Source organism: Microcebus murinus, chromosome 14 (assembly GCF_040939455.1).
Source record: "Microcebus murinus isolate Inina chromosome 14, M.murinus_Inina_mat1.0, whole genome shotgun sequence".
Lineage (NCBI taxonomy): Eukaryota > Metazoa > Chordata > Mammalia > Primates > Cheirogaleidae > Microcebus > Microcebus murinus.
In genome coordinates this window covers 65,104,847-65,128,167 of record NC_134117.1, presented here as the reverse complement: position 1 = coordinate 65,128,167, position 23,321 = coordinate 65,104,847, and the positions used below count along the sequence as shown (strand labels likewise).

The window sequence follows — 23,321 nt, the reverse complement described above, 5'->3', positions numbered from 1 at the left end:
GCTGAGGAAAGCCTTTTATTAATTCATTCACGCACTTAGGCCTTCGGCAAACATTTCCTGAGTAGGTGCTCTGTGCCGGGGTGCTGGGTGTGCCGGGATAGGTCAGACAAACTATTTCTGCCTTTATGGAGCTGACACTTCATTTTAGAGAAGATAAAGATAATCACGTAAGCGAAGAAATGAGATCATTCAAGGTAGTGATGTGTGCTAGAGATGGGAATGGATTGACTATGACAGTGGGAGGAGGAATTTTTAAAGGGTCAGAGAATTTCTCTCTGAGGAGGGATGTATGAGGTGATACCTGAGCGATGCACAGACATAACAGAGAAGTGAACAGTTGCTCAAACGATTGGTGCTTTATTTTATTTTTTGCGCATATAACATGTTATCTAGTGGTAAGCAGGGTAGGCCCCATGTATCAGCTCAATGGAATATCGAGAACAGAGATGACACATCAAGCTAAGTACTCATTTTTAATATGTTGGAGTTACCGCCTCATAATTTCAAAATGACCCGTGTACCTTTAAGTATCACACATGCATTCTAGTCAGAAGGAAAAGGAAATGGCAGTGACTGCCAGGGCTGGTGCATAATTGACAGGAATAGTGAAAATTGAAAATGTAGGGTCTATGTTCAAGAAGCAGGAAAAAGTGACATTAAAGGCAACAAAAATATACAAAGCTTCTTTCTTTAAAAATATTTTATTGCTTTTAAAAGGCAACAGTGATATACAAGTTAACAGCATAGGTGTACAAATTGCAAACAATAATGTTTTGGTGCCATACATTTATATAAAACAATAAATAATTTATATGTTATCTTAATTGATCATACTATTTTTTTCTGGCTTGTTTTTCTGCAATTTTATTAGGTCATCAAAATTTATACTAAAATTAAGTTCATGTTCAATCAATAGAATTGGAAACAATACCAGTCATTCTGGGCAAATGCAAGATTGCAAATAATTTTTAATAACTTTTAAATTTTGACAGGGATCTTTCTGCTGATGCATTTGTTACTGGAGCTGTTAAAAGAGTACTTTATAGACTATGACAACATGGGGAAATTTTCCAACCAATTATTTCAAAATATAAATTTTAATATATCTAGAATTGATTCTCGTGAAACAATTTTTCTAAGATTAGTTTTGTGTAAATCTGAATTTTATTTTAAATATAAATTTGTACAATGGCATTTTTATGTGTCCTCTGACATTTCCTGTAGCCTATGGAGATTGAACAAGAAACTGAAAGTGGCTACTTGCTTTGCATATAATTCAAAATGCCTGTTTATGCAGTCTATCATTGTATTTTCAATTAAAAAGGAAACATTAATTTAAAAGTTGTCGTCATTAATAATTGGTTCATCCAGAGCTTCATTGAAGAAGTGTTCTCTTCCGTGGAAAGCCATGATCTTTAAATCTAATTTCTATTTGCTTTGTAGTGTTGCAGTCATTATTAAAACTGGAGAGTCTAAACTCTTTGAAGAATCCAAGTAACTCTATAATATGCTTTATTGCAATGTCCTTTCATAAACTTTCTTTTTTGAGACAGAGTCTTTCTCTGTTGCTGGGCTAGAGTGCCATGGCCTCAGCCTAGCTCACAGCAACCTCAAACTTCTGGGCTAAAGCAATCCTCCTGCCTCAGCTTCCCAAGTAGCTAGGACTACAGGCATGCACCACCATGCCCGGCTAATTTTTTCTATATATATTTTTAGTTTTCCAGCTAATTTCTTTCTATTTTTTAGTAGAGATGGAGTCTCACTCTTGTTCAGGCTGGTCTCAAACCCCTGACCTTGAGCGATCCTACCGCCTTGGCCTCCTAGAGTGCTAGGATTATGAGCGTGAGCCACTATAAACTTTTATTTTGTAATAATTTGCTGACAGTTTACTGCCTGAGCATGTGTGCTCCTGTCCTGGAGCTAAGTCCAGAGAGTTAATATTTCGCAGGGGTTACAGAGAAGGCCACCAAGGACTAGTGGGGCAAGCCTGTGGCCTCTCAGCAGGTCCCAGAGCACTGTCCCTTAGCTGGGCCCCTCCTCTCTTCTGTGGCTGTGGCTGCTGGCTCTGCTGCCATTTTGGGCCCCGGTTCCTGTCCCTGCCTTGAGGCCCTGTGGTGTCCCAGACAGCCAAGGGTGGGCAGGTGTACCTGCCACCAGCCAATTACGCTGTGCCTCCACTGTCTGTTTTGGCTGCAAATCTGGCGCTATCTCCTAGCGAATCTGCTGCTCCTGATCATGCTGCCTTGTCACGTTAAACTTCACTTATAAAACAAGTTAAGGATAAAAGTATTAAGAATTTTGAAAGGGCTACAGCAGAGCATTAAACCAGGTGGGGAGGAAATACGGAGATCCCTTCTGAGAGCAAGGTGCTGTTTGATCCATGGGTTGCAAGACCTGAAGCCAGCCCTGGTGCCTATAAAGTATAGTATGTCTAAGCAAAAATATACTCAGAAGTCTCTGCTTATGCCTTACTGTTTGTTGCTCTCATATGGCTGTCTCTTGTTGCCGGGCACTACAGGAGAGTGGTGAGTTTTCAGCTTCTATGGTGGAGGCAGGCAAGGGAGAAAGGCTTGGAAATGGGTCGTGGTTTAATCAAGTTTGCCATAAATAACACAAGGCCATTTGGGGGAAAGTGTACCAGACTGGATCAGCAGTGGGCATGACATCCTGAGGTGGAAGAGGGGAACAAGCTTGTGTGAGTGTGTGTGTGTGAGTGTGAGTGTGTGTGTGTGTGGGTGTGTGTGTGGGTGTGGGTGTATGTAGTGTGTATGGGGGCTGACAGTCACGTGCTTGGAGGGCAGCAGGAAGCCCAGTGTGTTTGGAGAAGGAATTAGAGAATATTATACAGCCTCTAAGTCCTGGTGGTTCTGCCAGGGATTTTAGCGCTAAGATAGAGTAACTTTCTCTCACTTATTTGAACAGAAATGAAGTATTTGGAAGGATATTGGGTAGTTTACATAATCATTGAAAAGGCTAGAAAAATCTCTTAAACATAGGGTAAAAACAAGGCTATTTCATAGATACAGGGAAGATAACAGGTCCAACAGAGGACCCTATATCTCTTAGATATAGGGAAGCTATTCTACTAGAACCACAACCAAAATCATGCCAGGATTACTCTAATGACATTATGGCTACATCCACTGACAAAAACCAGGTGCTTCCGTGTGACTTGTGAATGCTCTTAAGGATCTCTGTGTTGCCACTGGGAAGTGTTACTGACAACGTACGGCTGGTTTCCAGATAATGTGTTCCTCTCCCTGTTTCTTCATTCAAAGTCCAAGGTACAAGAGTCTGAGTGGGCAAACGTAGGCCCACATGCTTATGTCCTGAGTGAAAGCAAGGCTTAAAAGGAATATATATTTCTTTCAGATTTTATGCTTGGATGGGGACTCTGTCTTTGGCCAAACTCTATATGGGTATGTGTGCTAGGTTTCCCTACCACGCCATGATAAATATTCATTACAATCCATCCCTTTGGTGAACACTATCAATTTCTAACCTATTCCTATGTTTATATACCCCTCCCCAAATATATTCCCAGCATTAAGGCCTGTTGATTACAATGTACCTCACCCTCAAGGGAAGACAATGCCAAATATTCCCCAGTTACTACTTTCAGCATCCAGACCAGTATCTACTTCTCCTCTAGTTCTGTATGATTCCATATTAATATGTGACCCACAGACTAAATTGTAAGGTTAACTGACAACTAATATAATCTGTATGTAATAATAGGATAAAGAAGAGTAAATAAGAATAAATGTCTTTATAGCATAAAAAATGTGGCTAAAAATGGCTAAATTCCTTATTTCCTTAATGGTGTTGGGACTGTAGGTTATATGTATGACTCCTATTAATTTCTTCAAGTTCTCTCTCTCTCTTTTTTTTTCAGAAAGCCTTTGAACTGGTCAAAATTCTCGCAAATTACATGACTCAAATGCTAATTCTAGAGATATCTGGTCCTCAGTGGTTTTGCACACATTTGGCTACAGACAAAATAGGCCTAACTGACATTTACAGAACATTTCACTCAACAACTGCAAAATATACAATCTTTTCATCAGCATATGGAAAATTCTTTAGAAAAGAGCATATTTTAGGCCACAAAAAAGTCTCAATAAATACAAAAATGTAAAAATCATGACAAGTATCTTTTATGACCATAATGGAATAAAACTAGAAATCAAAAAGCAGAGGAATATCAGAAATTACACAAACATATGGAAATTAAACAACATGCTCTTGAATGACCAATGTGTCAATGATTAAGAAGAAAATCAATAAATGTAATATATCATATTAACAGAACCAAGAACAAAAATCATATGAGCATTTCAAATTATTGAATTTGATAAAATTCAATATTACTTTATGATAAATCTCTCAACAAACTGGGTATAGAAGGAACATACCTTAAAATAGTAAAGGTCATATAAAACTCATAGCCAACATTATGGGGAAAAATTGAAAGCCTTTAAACTATGAACACGAATGCTTACTTTTATCATTTTTATTCAACATAATTCTGGAAGTCCTGGCCAGAGCAAGAAATAAATGACATCTAAATTGGCAAGGAAGACATCCAAGTAACCTTGTATACAGATAACATGATCTTATATTTAGAAAAACTCAAAGACTCCACCAAAAAACTCTTAGAACTGAAAATTAATTCAGTAAAGTTGCAGGAGACAAAATTAACATACAAACCCAGTAGAATTTATATATGCTAACAATGAATAATATGAAAAAGAAACCAAGAAAGCAATTTCATTTATAATAGCTATGAAGAATACAAAATACCTAGGAATCAGTTTAAAGATGTAAAAGATTTATACAAGAAAACCTATAAAACACTGATGAAAGAAATTGAAGAGTACACAAAAAATGGTAGGATATGCCATGTTCATGATTGGAAGAGTTAATATAGTTAAAATGATAATCCTACCCCAAAGCAATTTAAAGATTAAATGCAATTTTGATCAAAATACCAATGACATTCTTCACAGAAATAAAAAAAATTCTAAAATTTATATTTAATTTAAAAGACCTTGAGTAGGTAAAGCAATCCTGAGCAAAAAGAACCAAGCTGGAGTCACCAAACTTCCTGATTTCATAGTTTACTACAAAGCTATAGTAACCAAATCAGTAGGGTTCTGGCATAAAACAGACACAAAGATCAATGAAACAGAACAGAGGACCCAGACTTAAATCCACTCATTGATAGCCAGCTCATTTTCAACAAAAGTGTCAAGGACTTACAATGGGAAAAGATCATCCTCTTCAATAAATAGTGTTGGGAAAACTGTATAACCATATGCAGAATAAAACTAGCCCTTCATATTTCACCGTATACAAAAACCAACTCAAAATGGATTAAAGACTTAAGTGTAAGACCTGAAACTATAAAACCACAAGAAGAAAACATTGGGAAAACACTCCAAGACATTGGTCTGATCAAATATTTTTTTGTGTAAGACCTCAGAAGCACGAACAATAAAATAGACAAATAGGATTACATTGAGCTAAAAGGCTTCTTCACAACAAAAGAAATAATCAACAAAGTGAAAAGCTAACCCACAGAATGGAAGAAAATGTTTGCAAATAATTCATTGGCAATGGATTAAGAACCAGAATATATAAGGAGCTCAAATAATTCAATATCAAAAAGCTAAATAATCTGATTTCAAAATGGACAAAAATTTGAAAAGACATTTCATAAAAGAAGATATACCCAAAAGGTATCTGAAAAATTCTCAAAATCACTAATCATCAGAGAAATGTAAATAAAAGTATAATGAGATACCATCTCACCCCAGTTAAAATGGCTATTATCAAAAAGACAGGAAATAATGGATGTTGGGGAGGATGTGGAGAAAGGGTAATATAACTACTGATGGAAATATAAATTAGCACAGCCACTATGGAAAACAGTATGGAGGATCCTCAAAAAACTAAAAATAGAGCTACCATATGATCCAGAAATTCCACTATTGGTATATATTAAAAATAAAGAAATTCAATATGTTGAAGAAATACATGCACTTTTATGTTTATTGCAGCCACTATTCACAATAGCCAAAATATGCAGTCAACCTATATGTCCATCAGTGGAAGAATGGATAAAGAAAATGTGGCATATATATACAACGGAATATTATTCAGCCATAAAAAGAAATGAAATCCTGTCATTTGCAGCAGTTGGTTAGAACTGGAGATCATTATGCTAAGTGAAAAAATCAAGTACAGAGAGGCAAATATTGAATGTTCTCACTCATATGTGGGAGCTAAAATAGTTTATCTCATGAAGATAGAGTGTAGATTGGTGGTTACCAGAGGCTGGGAAGAGTAGGGCAGTTGGTGTGGGTGGGGGGATGAAGACAGGCTGAGTAATGGATACAAATACACACTTAGAAGAAATAACACCTGGTGTTCAACAGATAAGTAGGTGACTATAGATAAGATTAATCAATTGTACATTTAAAAATAGCTAGAAAAGAATAATGTGAATGTTTCTAGCCTAAAAAAGATGAATATTGAAGGTGATGGATATCCCAATTACCTTGTTTGATTATATGAATTTATGAAATGATCACATGTACCCTGAAAATATGTACATCTAATCTTTGTCAATAAAAAAAATATATAGAGCAAGTTTAAAAAAATGTACTTGGGGTCATTTCCTTTGTGGCAGAAGGTGCAATGTGCATGTAGTAACTTGCTCTATGCCTTGTAATGTGTACTTTAATATATCCCAGATAACTGGGGACTACAGCTCTAGCTGAAGTGGCTGACCTTCTACTGTTGTAGAATTTGTTTCTCACCTTCTGGCAGGTGTGAATCTGACCAAGTAATCCAGAATGTCTGCTATTTCCTACTATACCAGTCCCTTGCAAGATATCATCATTATAGAGGACAAGTGTGATGAATTTTCTCTTGTTACTCCCTGTAAATAAAATTTCTACTCAAAGGAAAAAAAAGACATTTTCTAAAAAAGACATCTGCACTTGAATGTTAATAGCAGCACAATTCATAATTGCAAAGATATAGAAACAACCCAAGTGCCAATCAATACATGAGTGAATTAATAAAATATGGGATATGTAAACCATGGAGTACTACTCTGCCACAAAAAACAATGGTGAACTAGAATCTCTTGTATTATCCTGGATGGAGCTGGAGCCCATTCTACTAAGTGAGCTATAACAAGAATGGAAAATAAGCACCACATGTACTCATTATCAAATTGCTACTAATTGATCACCATTTATGTGCATATATGGCAGTAACATTGACTGGTGTTGGGCAGGTGGAGGGGGCAAAAGGGGATGGGTATATTCACACTGAATGGGTGCAGTGTGCACCATCCAGGGGATAGACATGCTTGTAGCTCTAATTTGAGTGGGACAAAGGCAATATATGTAACCTAAACATTTGTACCCCTATAATACTCTGAAATAAAAAAAAATTCTATACTTCTCCACCATGATCAATGCCTTTAGAGGCTGATCTCGAAGACACCATTGCTATTTGGGTTCCAGCTGGATTTGGCTCCTAGGAACTTCTAACTGGATAGTTTATTTGGGAGGGAAGAGACCTTGCCTCTTTCCTCTGGCTCTCTCTCTCTTCAGATCTTCAACTGGCAGAGGCTACATTCCTCTGCTGAAGACCACGCCTTCCTCTGGGTGCCCTCCTAATACATTACATGTCATTCTAGGTCCTTTTGTTTCCCCTATTCATTCGTATCTTCAGCACTGGAGGTGATGATGGCTTTCTGCTGTTTTTAACCCCAGGCTACTCCAACATCTCTCTTTGGCCTCCTTTAACTTTGTTGAGACCTTTGTAAACAGCCCCATCAGTAAACTGTCTTTTGTTACTTATTTTGAGTGTGCCATCAGTCTCTTGCCTGGCCTTGGGTTGTAGAGCAAGTGAGGATGGCTCACTGAATGGTGTTTCCTCATGATTGTGATAGGGATAAACATCTTCCAGATCAATAACTGAATATCAGGTTCTAAGAACTACATTGATTTGTTTTGGGAAATAGTCCACATCTAAAACCAGATAGCTACAGTTATATTCCCTACCTGCTAATGGTTTCTATAATACATTGTCATTCTTTAAGTCCAATCATTTTGTGAAATAAGTGGTAGCTTCATCCCTGCATTTTTCTGAGTTTTCCATGGTGGCAGAACACATTTCTGTACTTTCTCAGGGGCGTGGCTTTAGATTTGATGAATATCATAGTCAGTTACTTCCACTTGGTCCTTACTCTAATGTGCCAAGAAGACAATATGGGGCTTTTACTGTTTTAAGTGAGTTACATTCCCAGTAAGTACTCTGGACCAGGGATATATACAAGATCTTATAGGTTCTATGATAGAGTATATAAAGAGAATGGTAGAATAAAATAATAGAGAATAATAGAACCAGGTCCTTATTTGGAATGGCAGAATGTAGTGATATTAAGGGGCCCAGAGAATGGGCATTAACCCAGGAGCCAGTGTCTAATACACTTAGAAAAGTGTGGATGGTTCTCTTGTCCCACTGCACTGTTATACTGAAAATGTGCATAGGCCCGTTTATGAGAGCCTAGGAATACAATTCATAGTCTTTGCTGCTGATGTTATTGGAAACCCAACCCCCTTTTAAGGTTATTCAGTCTCCCTTTTAGTCAATAAAACCTGAGATTTTTGAATTGGCTCAGATTAGAGTATTAGATGAGAGATTATGACTCTCTTTTGGTTGCTCCATGTTCACAGTAATTTTAATTTGTTTGCTTTTGTTTCTCCCCTAGTTACATAAGGAACTTAGTGGGCTGCTCATTTATTTATAATTACCCCCTACAAGGTTATTTCACAGCAAATTATTTTGATAATTAACCCTGTCTTTCTGGCCCATATACTTCCCTGACCCATAGCCACTGCCTGGCCTTAGCTACTCATGATTTTGCTATTCCCACTGAAATTAAGGAAACTATTTCAGTCACAGTAGCACCTAACAGCATCTCTGACCTTCAGAGAAGAGCTTAGTTTGAACAAGGAATTGCACATGTTAAATCCACTCTGATATCTGTCTCCCTAAATCCCTGGGGTTCTTTAATAGTGCATTAAGAAATTGCTGCCATCTTAACTTCATTTAGTGTAGGCTTTTGTTGAACCCATGTTTCAGTTAATCAACCAAACAACCAATTGGAACTACTCTCTGCTGCCTGTGCTAACACATTGAATTCAGAAATGCTTCAAAGTAAATTACAGATATATTAAGTAGAGTTGGAATTTATGCTGTGTTTTTCCTTGGTCCTGCACCTGCAGAATCTATTACTGCATATATTTCCAGAATTTTGAAGATATAGATAAAAAAGCTTTTAAATTCTTTTGGATAGTAAGTTTCCCTGTTGGGTATGACTTTGCTATTGGCCTGGGGAATGCTGACTTTTTTGTCTGTGCCTACGTTTGCAGACACTGAGGGATCTTAGGGAATATGGAATGAGAAGGTACAGGGTATACAGTGAGAAACAATGGAAACAGCTCCACAAGTGAGAATGTGTAGAGGCTCTTTAGGAATGCCAGGAATATCTTTATCAGACACGGAGCCAATGAGAGCTCAGCCAATGTCAGTGGTTATATTATTATGGGTTTATCGATACCATACCATCTCCCCATTCTGATTCTTAGGATTTTGTGCTTTCCCAACTAAAACACTAATTACCATACAAAAAACCTGGTGAAATGATAGGTCTGCAGGCTTGGCTTTTCAGTCTCCAAAAATTTTACCTTCACTTAGTACTTTAATTAATGTAATTGTCGACTGTGATATAATTAACTATTTCTACCAATATCTGCTACCAGGCGACCGAGAGACTTATCTCTTATTCCTGTCTAGATTTTCATAGCCTTAAGTCTACATAGGGCCAGAAAACCTACCCAGAGTTTGGATTTGGAATTTTAGGCTCACAGAAAATGCTAGCAGTTGGGAAAGAAGAACTGGCATAGCTTTATTGGGGAAGGACCAATTTTTCCAACACCGGGAAGGTGATAGGTGTCTGTGTCTGAGACTCCTTTCCCATTCACGTGACACACTAGATAGGTGTCAGCACTTTTGAGTAAGAGAATGTGGCTGCCAGGGCTACTGAGAGTGTGGCCTTCAAACTTCACAGAATGGTCCTGCGCCCTTGCATCAAATTAAGGAGATGAGGCAGAACGTACATGGCTTTAAATAAACCATGAGGTTGTTTAAAGCTCATCTGATGAGCTTCTCAGTGGTAACCATGATGGGGTAGACAGCTAGAGTCCCTATCCCTATTTTCTGTACAATAGAGAATGTAAAAAAAATTATATAAAAATAGGTAATTGGTTCCCCGAATACAAATAATGATAACATCAAATTATGTGTTTAAAGACCAGTACAGTCCTATACATTTGCTTAATAATTATTTGCTGATTGATTATTTTTGTTGTCTCTAGAAAGCAATAAGGGGCATAGTTTTGGGAAAAATATTTCGCTTAGGTTGATGTTGAAATGAGCCCTTCAATTAATTCATGATTGGTTATAAGAATATAGCATTTCTTGGTGTCAAAATTGAAGAATTTACTTAAAAATAACTATTTTAAGATTCATTGGGCTTATATTCTTTATTGAGGACTATTTGATACATTTTGACACGCAGCATCATGTTAAAATTTGAAACTTATTTAGAACTCAACCCCCCCCCTCGTGAAATCCTGGGGTAGAATTTTTTTCTTTAATTTTCTAAATTAAACTTTTTATCTTGAGATAATTGTATGATAACATGTCCAGTTGTAAGGAATAATACAGAGAGATTCCTTTACCCAGTTTCCCTCAATGATAATATTTTGCAAAACTGTAGTACAGTATCACAACTAGGATATTGATACAGTTAAGGTATAGAACACTCTATCACTACAAGGATCCCTCATCTAGGTCTTTATAGCTACAACAACTTCACTTTCCCAATTCTTGGCAATCAATTATCTGTTCTCCATTTCTATAATTTTGTCACTTCAAGAATGTTATAAATGGAATCATATTGCATGTAAACTTTTAGTATTGGCTTTTTTTTTATTACTCAACATAATTCCCTTGAATTTTATGCAAATTGTTTTGTATATCATTTGTTCCCTTTTATAGCTGAGTAGTATTCCATAGCATGGACATTACATAGTTTTTTTAACTATTCAACTGTTGAAAGACTTTTGGGTTGTTTATAGTTTTGGGCTACTATGAATAAAGCTGCTATAAAAATTCTTGTACAGACTTTGTACAGAAATAACTTTTGCATATTTCTGGAGTAAATGTCCAAAAATATAATTGCTGGATTATATGATGGTTACATATTTAGTTTCATAAGAAACTGTCAAACTATTTTTCACAGTAATGTATCATTTTATTTTCTCACTAGCAGTGTATGAATGATTTATTTTTTCTGCATCCTTAGCATTTGATTTTTGACATTATTTTTTTATTTAATCCACTTGACAGGTATGTAGTGATATCTCATTATAATTTTAATTTGTATTTAATTGTGGTTTTAATTCATAATATTAATTTAATTTATTTTTTTATTAATACAAATTAAAAGTCTAATGATGTTGCTTATTTGCCATCTGTGTATCCTCTTTGGTAAAAGTCTGTTTATATCTTCTGCTCATGCTCTAATTGTTTCTTCACCATTGACTTTTGACCAGTACATATTGTGAAATTTTTATTGTGGCTTTCTCTATTTCCATGAAGTATTTCTCATTCTCTGAATTCCAAAAATAAGTAAAAATAATCCTGATCTATTTTTTAAATAGATACAATGGCTTCTATTATCTTTCTGAGATTGCCATTAATATAGAATTTTTAAATAGCTTTCTTGAACATCTATATTTGTTTTATATCCTGGAGATTTCTTCCCTTTGTTTTATATTCTTTCTTAATTTTCCTATTGAGGATTTCCTCAAATGTCTAGTGAATTAGGGTTCAGGCCTACCCTAATAATATTGTGGGGCTCAGGATAAGACACAAATGCCATATATCTAAATATTTAGAAATTGTAATTCAAGGTAACAAAGTGAAATCCTCCTGTCTTGATAAGTATACTTCTAAAACAATGATGAGAATAACAATAATAATAATGGTTTTTGTAAAGCTAGCTTTTATATGACTAAAAGTCATCATAGCATCAGAGACAATTTAATTGAATAGCTCATTTTTGGGTGCTGTATAGCTCTATAGATGTGTGGATGGGTAATAAAATAATTATATACTCTATAAATTATTTTTCTTGCCTTTATTCAGCAAATATACTATGTTGTTAAAAGGAAGAATTTTACATATTTAGTTATTGACAATAATAATCAAAATAATTAAGGTAGCCATAATTATATTCAAAGTATCTATAATTTAAACACATTTTCATAGAAATATAAGTTAAAATGAATTTTAAAAAGTAAATGTTTTACTTTTCATGTATAGTGTTAAAAATTTGATTTTATTCAAGATATTTAGAGGCCACATTTACTAGCTTTGTAATAAGTTGAGAATGACAGTGTTTTTTAATAAATTTGTTTTTTGTGTTTATGATATGTAGGGAATCACTAAAATGGAGGCCCAGGGAAACTGGCCTTTTATTGAATTTCCGATTGTCAGTACTTGTGTATCTCCTCTGTAAGTAGTTCATTGTTCCAGAGAATTCGCCAATCCCTTCTGGCTGCTAGGATTCTGGAAGTAGGGCAGATGTTCAGACTTCCATCTGAACATACTTCCATCCATATACTTCTATACTTCTATGCACATACTTCCCCTGACTTCGTCTGCTCTTCACATACCCATCTTCTGCTGTTCCTGGTTACATTTCTTCAGAGCAAAACCTCTTGGGGAGGGAAAGAGAAAATCGCTAATTTCAATAACTGTCTATACAGGCTTTCAACCAATCCTTTCATTAAGTGCAAAAGTCTTACCCTCCCCCCGCTTTCCTGGTACTTTCTGAGTCTTTAGTTTTGCACAAGAAAGACAATTACCCTATTGCTTCTTGGTAGTCTTCGCTGGACTGATTTTCTGTGTTGTATTAATTTGGTTATCACTTCTCTATCCACTCAGTGTCTTCTAAATCCTCCTGCCATCTCTAGTTTGCTGGCACATTCCCTCCCATTCCTCTATTCTTGTGGATTGGTACCTTTTAATTATTTTATTATGGAATTTTGGAAGGAAAGGAGATAAAATCCACCATGTTTATCTCAAAGTGATATTATCATTTGGAATTTTTAATCCCACATTAAAAGGTATCATATTTTAGTTAAGTAATGTTTGCTTGCAAGTTGCACAGCTCAATCACAACAAATTGAAATAAATACTACTAGTGGCAGTAATGAGAAAATTTATTGGAAGGTGCCAATCAGGGTTCCAGCAAGAAAGGGAATTCACACAGATGGTTCAAAGAACTGTTACTGAAAGGAAGACTTATAGAGGGACAGCAGTACTCATCATAATTCCAAAAGACAAAATATCGGATGCCGAAATCCCAAATGTTGAATCCTGAAAGCTGAATTCGGGGGAAGGGATTAGTACAGTTTGGGTTGTATTCGGGGAAGTTGCATCAGGTTACATGCTAGTTATATCATGTTAGATGGAGCTATTATCTTCTTATTGTCCTTATTTGGATTTTTTTTTTTTTTACTTTAAAAAAATTTTTTTAATTTCAAAATATAACAGGGGTACAAATGTATAGGTTACATATATTGCCTTTGCCCTGCCCATCTCAAAGCTACAAGTGTGTCCATCCCCCAGACAATACACATTGCACCCATTGGGTGTGACTATACCCATCCCTTCTTCCCCTTCCCACATGCCCAACACCTGATGAATGTTACTTCCATATGTGCACTTAAGTCTTGATCAATTAGTACCAATTTGATGGTAAGTACATGTACTGCTTGTTTTTCCATTCTTGTGGTAGTTCACTTAGTAGAATGGGCTCCAGTTCTATCCAGAATAATCCAACAGGTGCTAGTTCACCATTGTTTTTTGTGGCTGAGTAGTACTCCATGGTATACATATATCACATTTATTAATCCATTCTTGTATTGATGGGCAGTTGAGTTGTTTCCACATCTTTACAATTGTAAATTGTGGTGCTATGAACATTCTAGTGCACATGTCTTTTTTATAGAATGTCTTTTTTTCCTTTGGGTAGATGCCCAGTAATGAGATTGCTGGATCAAATGGTAGTTCTACTTGTAGCTCTTTAAGGTATTCCATATTACTTTCCACAGAAGTTGTGCTAGTTTACAGTCTCACCAGCTGGGTATGAGTGTTCCTACCTCTCTTCATCCATGCCAACATTTGTTGTTATGGGACTTTTTGATAAAAGCCATTCTTACTGGAGATAAATGATATATCATTGTGGTTTTGATTTGCATTTCCCTGATGATTAGAGATGTTGAGAATTTTTTCATATATTTGTGACCATTAGTCTGTCTTTTTTTGAAAAGTTTCTGTTTATGTCTTTTTTCTACTTTTTAATGGGGGTGGTTTGATTTTTTTCCTTGTTTATTTTCCTGAGTTCTATATAGATTCTAGTTATCAGTCCTTTATTGGATACGTAGCATGTGAATATTTTCTCCCATTCTGTAGGTTGTCTGCTCTCATGATAGTTTTCTTGGCTGTGCAAAAGTTTTTTAATTTGATCAGGTCCCATTTATTTATTTTTTTGTTCATGCTGTGATGGCCTTGGGGGTCTTCTTCATAAATTCTTTGCCTAGGCAATGTCTATCAAAGTTTTTCCAACATTTTATTCTATAATACTTATAGTTGCATGCCCTAGGTTTAAGTCTGTTATCCATTGTGGGTTGATTTTTATGAGAGGTAAGAGATGTGGATCCTGTTTCAGTCTTCCACACATGGCTATCTTATTTTCCCAGCATCATTTATTGAATAACATTTTTTTTCCAAAACAGTATATGTTTTTGTCTGTTTTGTCAAAGATCAGCTGGCTCTATGAGGTGGTTTTATATTTGGGTTCTCAGTTCTGTTCCATTGATCCATGTCTCTGTTCTTGTGCCAGTACCATGCTGTTTTGGTTACTATCATCTTGTAGTATAACTTGAAGTCTATTTGGGAGGTAAGTTTACTTGGGAGGTAAATTGATGCCTCCCAATTTGTTCCTTTTGCTTAAGGGCAAAAGTGCCTGGTATGTAGAGAAGAAATATGGCACCTGTTGACCTGCTTGGGTCTGTGGGATGAAAGTCTCCCCAGGGGAACTGGGAGCCTGGTGCCCTGTCCTCAAGAAGCTCTCCAATCACTGGTAGCAGCAGTCTCTGGGCTGGTGTTGGCAGGCCTCCCCAGCAGCTTGGCTTCCCACCAACAGTTCAAAATGCAAAGGAGAGGAATTTTAACCACTCCACCTATCCTTCTCACTGGTCTCCACACCTCTTGGGGTTTAATCTCTGCCAATGCCTTTCTCCTTCCCCTTCTGCTCTGCATCCTCTTCCTGTGGAGTCTCCTGTAGGTTCAGACACCCTTCCTTCTGACCCTCATCTGATCTATGTTTTTCTGTCTGTTTTTTTCTTTTTCATCTAAAATTTATCCTTCTTGCAGAGATGCTCTGGCTGTTGGTGTTTCTCGTTCACCATCTTGCCACCCCCTACAGTAGAAGTTAATTGTGTTATTATACCTTTCAGTTCTATTATTTCTATTTGTTTTTAAAAATAATTTCTAGTTCTTTGCTAAGATTTTTTTCTTTTTCATTTGTGTCAAGAGACTTTGGAATTGATTGTTGAAGCATTTTTATCCATGGCTTCTTTAAAATCCTTATTGGATAATCCATCATCTGATTCATCTTGGTGCTGGTATCAGTCAACTGACTTTTTTCATTCAAGTTATGACTTTCTATTTTCTTTGTATAATGGATGAGTTTTGATTGTATCATAAACACTTTATGTATTACATTAGGAAACTCTGGGTCTTATTTAAATTTTTTATTTGTCCATGCAATCATCCTGTTTAATTAGAATTCACAAACCTTGGTCTAATTTGTAGGCTGTGGTTTCAATAGCAGTTTGATTTTTAGAGCCTGTGAGGTGCTATTTTGGCCTGTTTGATTATCTGGTATGGATGGGTCTTCCACTGGTCCTTGCTATGCTGTCTGAGTGAATGGAAGGGATTTCCCCAGGTGGGCTAGCTGGGCATCCCTTGTTGGAAGAGAGATGTGGTAGGAATCCTCCCACTGGTACTGGCCTGAATCCTTCCCCAATGCCCAGATGTTTCTGGCCAGGTGAGGAGCATATTGTGCCTCTGGTGACAATGAGGCTTCCCAGACAGGGATGCTCATTGTGGGGCTGGGTTCCTACTGTCTGGTTCTGCCTGCCCACCTTGGATCTCTAGGAGGAAAAAGGGAGTCTCAGGTGGGACAAAGAAGGGTACTTCCCCCAGTGGCTTATTTTTGGTGGTGCTACCAATAGATCCCATGTATCAGTGGTGCCAGGCTTATCTCCTCTTTGGCAAGTGACTCCTGTTAGTTTGGAGAGGGAATGAGCTCACTCAGGCTGCCTTCTGTTGCCAGGTTGTTTGGAATCACAAAACACAGGGCCTGGGCCATCCTCTTCTGTTGTGTGTGAAATGCAAGATGCCCCACCATTGTGCATTCCTTCAGTCTTGGGTCCCAAACAGTTTACCATCTTCTTAATTACCTGTCAGAGTTCTCCTTTTGTTGCCATGCAGTATCACATCAAAATTTGAAACTTAGCATGTAAATGCTAAGTTATAAATGACAGAGTCAGGAATTGAACCCAAGTCTGTCTAAGCCCAAATTCTATGTTCTTTCTGCTTTACTCAACTGTCAAAATTAGGGAAATATTAAAGGAAAATATCCACTAATTATTAATAATAGTAAAAACATCTCTCCATCCGGCACCCATCTTTGCCATGAAGCATTCATTTTATTTCAATGGTGTGTGTGCCTCAATCTCCTTACCTTGAGTGATTGAGGGCTAGACACAGACATGCTTTCTGGATGAAGAAATGCTATCTACCTGGACACCATTCACCAACATAACCATCTTTTGGCTTTTCCAATGCTTCTTTTCCATGCCTTTTCAAGTTGTATTCCTCTGTTATGCAATTGACACTTTTTAAACCAGATACCCTGAAGATAACCCTCGTTTCTCAACATGATGCTGAGGTGAGAAAATACCTATTTTACTCACATCTTTACCTGAGGTTGAAGAAATTTGGTCTTCATCAAGGTGTTTGAGATCCACTTGGCTGTATGTGTGGTAATGCTAAATCTATTGTGGAACTCGGTTATATAAGTCATCCGGCTATAAGATTCTTTTTTTCAAATGATTATATATGAAAAATAAAGATGCAAGTTATATTTAGAACGTAAGGACAACTTTCCTCACAATAGTTATTCTCAGTATGTTTATAGCTTCATGGATCATGTCATGAAAGGAAGCAGTAAAATGGATCAGGATTAAGACAGCCTTTAAGAGCAGTCCTTTGTTAAGGCTAAATTTATCCTGGCATAATGGCCCCTTTATATAACACTATGGGATACATATCTGACTCCCTGACTGAACACTAAAAAGCAATGAAATTTAAAACTGAAGCAGTGAACAATGGGTGGGTCTGTTGATGAAAGTAAACCCACAATAATCCGACTCCTTCTGTGCAAATCCTAATCTTCAGTGAAGCTGGGCAGGGATGGATCTGTTATGGTATTCTGGGCCCACAGCCTACCAAGAGCATCATCTCCTCAGGGAACCCTGCTTTGCTTGTTTCCATGAAAGACATAATAAAAGTGTCTTCATTTAATAAAGCAGACAGCTGAGTGAGCCCTGACCTTGGCTGCACTGTGAGCAGGTGGTTTAAGTGCACAGTTTGACAAATCCAGTGAGGACGCTTGGAATCAGTTGGTAAGTCTAATAATACAGGAAGGATTTTCTCCATGTGAGGAGACCTACGTGTCTCCTGCCCTTAGCCTGGTTCCTTTCTTTATATTTAGAAGATATCATGTTAGGGAATGGCAAAACTCTACTTCGGTTTCCTTGGTTTGGAAACCCCGTTCCTTGAAAGGAAAGTCTTTTCATTCTCCAAGGTTCAGTATGAATGCTGACTGAGGTCTAGGGCTCAGCACTCGGTCTTGCTAACTTTGCACAGCTATGCCTACCTACTGGGACACACGGAGAGGAAACTCCACTCTCTCGAGCTCATTCTTAAATCTCAGCATGAGCCTTCTCTGACCCCCAGACCTATTCCTCCTGTCAGCCACTCTCATTTTCTATCATTGTCTATGTTGTACTTTGTAAGTGCCTATTTTTGTGATTGTTTTATTTGCGTATCTTTCCCACAGTCAATTCTGTTTTTGCCTATTACATTTGCAGAACAACACATAAGGCTTGGCATAATTTTTTCAGCAAAAACAAATGAGCAAGCAAACAAACATTGTTGAATATTGAATTAATCACGTTTTTAAAGCCAAACTGATTTAATTAGCAGATCTTCAACAATAGTTATTTACTGGGACAACTGCTGTATGGGGACATCTAAATAAATGACCAAGAGATATGAATGAGAGCTCAAGTGAACCAAAGAATCTATATTTACAGCAGTAGTCCTTGCTGGACATAATTTCCTTGGACCTAGTGTGCTGGACAAAACAAAAGCTTAACTAATGCTAAGAGGGGGTGAATGTTCATTCTGATGACATTTGAGGAAGACAGCCCTGGTGCTTTGTCAAGTTCACAGACAGGGCACTCTCCCCCGTTCTGGGCTTCTTGATCATCAGGTTGTGCTTCCAGGGCTTTTCACTACAGTTGCTGGTGGATTTCAGGCACCATCTGGGAGTACAAGAAGGGTGCCAGTTTGTGTATTGTCTAACCATAGCAATGACCACCCACTAGGCAACATGTGGAGAAAGTCAAAGCCATTGGTAGCAATGTATTATCTAGTCCAGTGGTTCTTGTTCTTTATTGGAATGATTGTGTTTTTTCCTATAAAAGTTTATTAATCCTGATTTACCTTTAGATGATGCTGGACCAATTTTACACAATCTCTTCCAGGAGAAAGAAGAGGAGGGAACAGTCCTAACTCATTTTGAGAAGCTATTATTATGCTGAAACCAAAATAAAACAAAGATAGCACAAAAGAGAAAACAACAGATCAATATCCCTCAAGATTATAGACACAAATCTTTAACAAAATATTCTAAAGTAGAATTTAGCAATATATAAAAAGAATTATACTCTAGGCCCAAGTGGGTTTTTTTTTTACCCCCATAGATGTGAGGTTAGTTCAGTATTTTAAAAAATTAGTGTATCCCACCAGATTATCAGGCTAAGAAAGAAAGATTGCACGACGCAGGAAAAACATTTAGCAAAATATAAAAACCATTCATGATAATATTCCTCTAAAAAAAATAGGACTAGGAATGGAGGGAAAGCTCTTTCAGTTGATAAAGAGTATCTACAGAAAAGCTACATAAAATATAAAATATTATATTTTATGGTGAAAGAGTGAATACTTTTCCCCTGAGATTGCAAAGAAGGGAAGGATGTGTCCATCATCACTCTTATTCATCATAGCACTGGATATTGTAGCCAGTACAAAAAGTCAAGAAAAGGAAATGAAATTATAGAGATTGATGAAGAAAAATTCATCCCTCTTTGCAGAAGACATGATGGTCTACATAGAAAATTACAAGGAGTCTATAAAACTTTCCTAGAACTAGTGAGTACAACAAAGTCACAAGATAGTAGCAAAGAATATGTGGACATAAAAATTAAAAATACAATACCATATAAAATTGCTCTAAAACAAAATACTTGCATGTAAATCTAACAAACATGTTCAATTCTTGTATGCTGAAACTACAAACCTCTGAGTAAAGAAACCAAAGAAAGCATGTAACCGTCATAGATATAGGTTTTAATATATTAAAGATACCAATTTTCCCCTAATTTATAGACAGGTTTAATGTAATTCCTGTCAAAGCTCAGTAAGAGTTTTGTGAACATGGAAAGAATTATTCTAAAATTTATATGTAAAGATAATAGAACTAGAATAAAACAATTTTGGGAAGAATTTGTACCCAATTTCAAGAGTTATTATATAAGTATAGTAATTAAGACTGTGAGACATTAGTGGAAGGATAAATAGTTAATGGAGTAGAATAGAGAATCCAGAAACATACTCACACAAATATGCCCAACTGATTTTTATTTTTACAAAAGTACAAAACCAAATCAGTGGAGTGATGACAGCCTTTTTCATAAATGGTGCTAGAGAAGTTGGATATCCATATGCAAAACAACAAAATGATGCATCTCACACCTTATACAAAAATTGATTCAAAACGGAACATTAACTTAAATGTTAAATGAAAAACTATACAATTTTAAAAAATAGAAAATTGTGAAGACCTAGAGTGAGGAAAAGAGTTTTTAGACTTGACAAAAATGTATGATCTATAAAAGGAAATATTGAGAAATTAGATTTCATCAAAATTAAAATGTTTTTCTCTTTGAAATATAATGTTAGGATGATAAAAAAGATAAAAGATTTGCAAACAAAATATCCAACAGAATCTAGACTATATAAAAAGCTCTCAAATTTCAACAGGAAAAATTTATTTAGAAAATGGGCAAAATAAATGAAGAGACATTCTATTGAAAAATACACAGAAAAAAGTATACATTAGCCTTTAGGGTAATGACAAGTAAAACCACAATGAGATATCACTACACATTTATCATAATGCCTAAAAAATATAATTAATTAAAAGGACAACACTGAATGCTGACAAGGATGCAGAGAAACTGGATCACTCATACATTTTTGTTGGGAATGTAAATGGTACCTTTAGTCTGGAAAACAGTCTGGCAGTTTCTTGTAAAACTAAACATGCAACCACCATATGACCAACCAGTGCATTTATTCCAGAAAAAATAAAAACATAACTTATGTAAACACCTATACATGAATGTTTATACCAGCTTTATTCATAATACCTCCACACTGGAAACAATGCATATGTTCTTCAACAGGTGAACGGTTAAACCAATTGTGATACATCCATACCATGGAGTAATACTCAGCAATATAAAGGAGCAAAATATGGATACACACAACAACCTGGATAAGTTTCCGAAGAATTATACTGAGTGGAAAAGAGCCAATTCCAAAAGTTTCCACACTGTATAATTCTACTTGTATAACATTCTTGAAATGACAAAATTATAGAGATGGAGAAAAAATTAGTGGCTGCCGGGGGTTAGGGAGAGGGCAGGGTCAAGTGGGAAATGGGTGTGGATACAAAGGGTGACATGAAGGAGCCTTGTATGATAGAAGTGCTCTATATTTTGACGATCAATTTCAGTATACTAGGTTTTGATATTGCACAATAGTTTTGCAAGTTGTTATTGCTGGGGAAATTAGGTAATGTGTACATGGGATCTCTCTATATAATTTCTCACAGCTGCATGTAAATCTATTGTATAATTATCTCAAAATAAGTTTATTTAATTCAGAAAAGAAGACTAGGTGTTTTTTTTTAACTCAGAAAATAAATCACGAACTCTAAAATTTCACAGAGTTAGAAGAGTCTAACTGAACTGAGTTAGAAGAGTCATTTTGGGAATAATTGAACCTTTTTGGTATTTCTCAAATCTTTTTATTTTGTTGTGGATATATATATATGTGTGTGTATATATGTGTGGATATATATATGTGTGTGTGTATATATATATATAGTCAATCTAAATGACAAACAGAGAAAGATTCCCCAAAGATAGTGAGTTTATTTGGGATTGTGTGGGAGATTTGCAAATCTGGTATATGAGCGTTATGGGATCACAGACAATCCAAAGAGGCTGAAGCAAGGGGAAGCTCTTAAAAGGAAAGAGGAAAGTACATAATTTGTTTTGAAACAAAGAGATCATTGGTTACAGGGGCTTATCACAGGAGTTGCTGCCAGTTCATTAGTGGAGACAGTGTGTCAGGCAAATGTTTTTGTGCATTCAGCTAGCTGTCCTTGTAACTCATATAGCAAGCTGCAGTTTAGAAAGTCCTTGGCAAAAGTTCCCGTTACAGGCGTTACGTGCGTAAGAGCCCTTCAGGGAGTCTGTAATAGCTTTTACCAAAGGCACGTGTGCGTGAGGTCCTTCCCTTCTCAGCCCCCATGGGTTTATTTACTTATTTTTTGTTAGGATGTGGCACTAGTACCTCCGTTTTCAATCTGACAACTTTCATAATATCATAAATTTTACCATTTTAACTGTCAAGAGTATAGTTCAGTGGCATTAAATGCATTCACATTATTGTGCAGCCGTCACCAACATTCATCTCCAGAACTTTTTCATCTTCCCAAACTGAAACTCCGCACTCATTGAACAATAACTCCTCATTCCCCAAAGTATATAACACTTCATGAGTTTTTATGCCATCCTTGTGCAGGGGCTATGCTAATTTACTCTCTCTCATTTCAGTTTTAGTATGTGTGCGAACAAAGTGAGCATCCAAATACTTTCTTTTTGGTGGATTTTTTTTCCCCCTACACATGATAATATCTGAGTGGTAATTCAAAGACATCATGCCTGGAAGCCTGTGATTTGCTTAACATGCTGTGGTTAAGAGAGTCAGTTGTTGGATCTCACTATTTTGCCTTGAGACAATTTCAAAGATATATTAAAGACTTTGATTTTTAGTAAGTTGATTCAGTTTGGAATGATCCATCTTCTTTCTCTCTCTCTTTTAGCTGTTGTCTGCTCTATGAGACATATGGTTAACTAGGGATGCTCATTTTTTTTTTTTGCCCTAAAATTTTTCATGCCTGTGGATCATGTGAACATGGTGAAATTCTGAGGGAAGGACAATTCTTTCGTAATGTGAGAAACCAGCTATTTTAGTACATTGTTCTTGGTAACCTTTGCTTCTCTCTTTCTCTTTGTAAATGCACAGGCTTCTAAACCTTCCATTTTAAAAGCTTTCCTCTGTGTATAATTCTTTTCAAAATTACTTTGAATTCTAGAAATATGTATTAAAATGTGTTCTACCTAATTTCTCCAATTTAGTTAGGGATACATTTTTTAAAACTGTGCCAGAAATATTTTGAGTGCTTAATTAACATTTTGTCTGCCTTGGAAATTGGTTGCATGGCATTTTTTAAAGACTTTAATTTTTAGAACAGTTTTAGATTTACAGATCAATTAAGATAGTGCTGAGAATTCTGTGTATCTTGCACTCAGTTTCCCTTATTTAAACCTTATATTAGTATGACACATTTATTACAATTAATGAACCAACAATGATACTATATTATTAAC

At 36.2% G+C, this 23,321-nt stretch overlaps 1 non-coding gene across 1 annotated transcript; it reads right to left on the bottom strand.

Moving 5' to 3' along the window:
• Nucleotides 1-22,407: 22,407 nt before the first annotated feature.
• Nucleotides 22,408-22,514, bottom strand: LOC142875778 (U6 spliceosomal RNA). Its single transcript, XR_012923068.1, has one exon. It is a non-coding gene; the product is annotated as a U6 spliceosomal RNA (small nuclear RNA).
• Nucleotides 22,515-23,321: the final 807 nt, after the last annotated feature.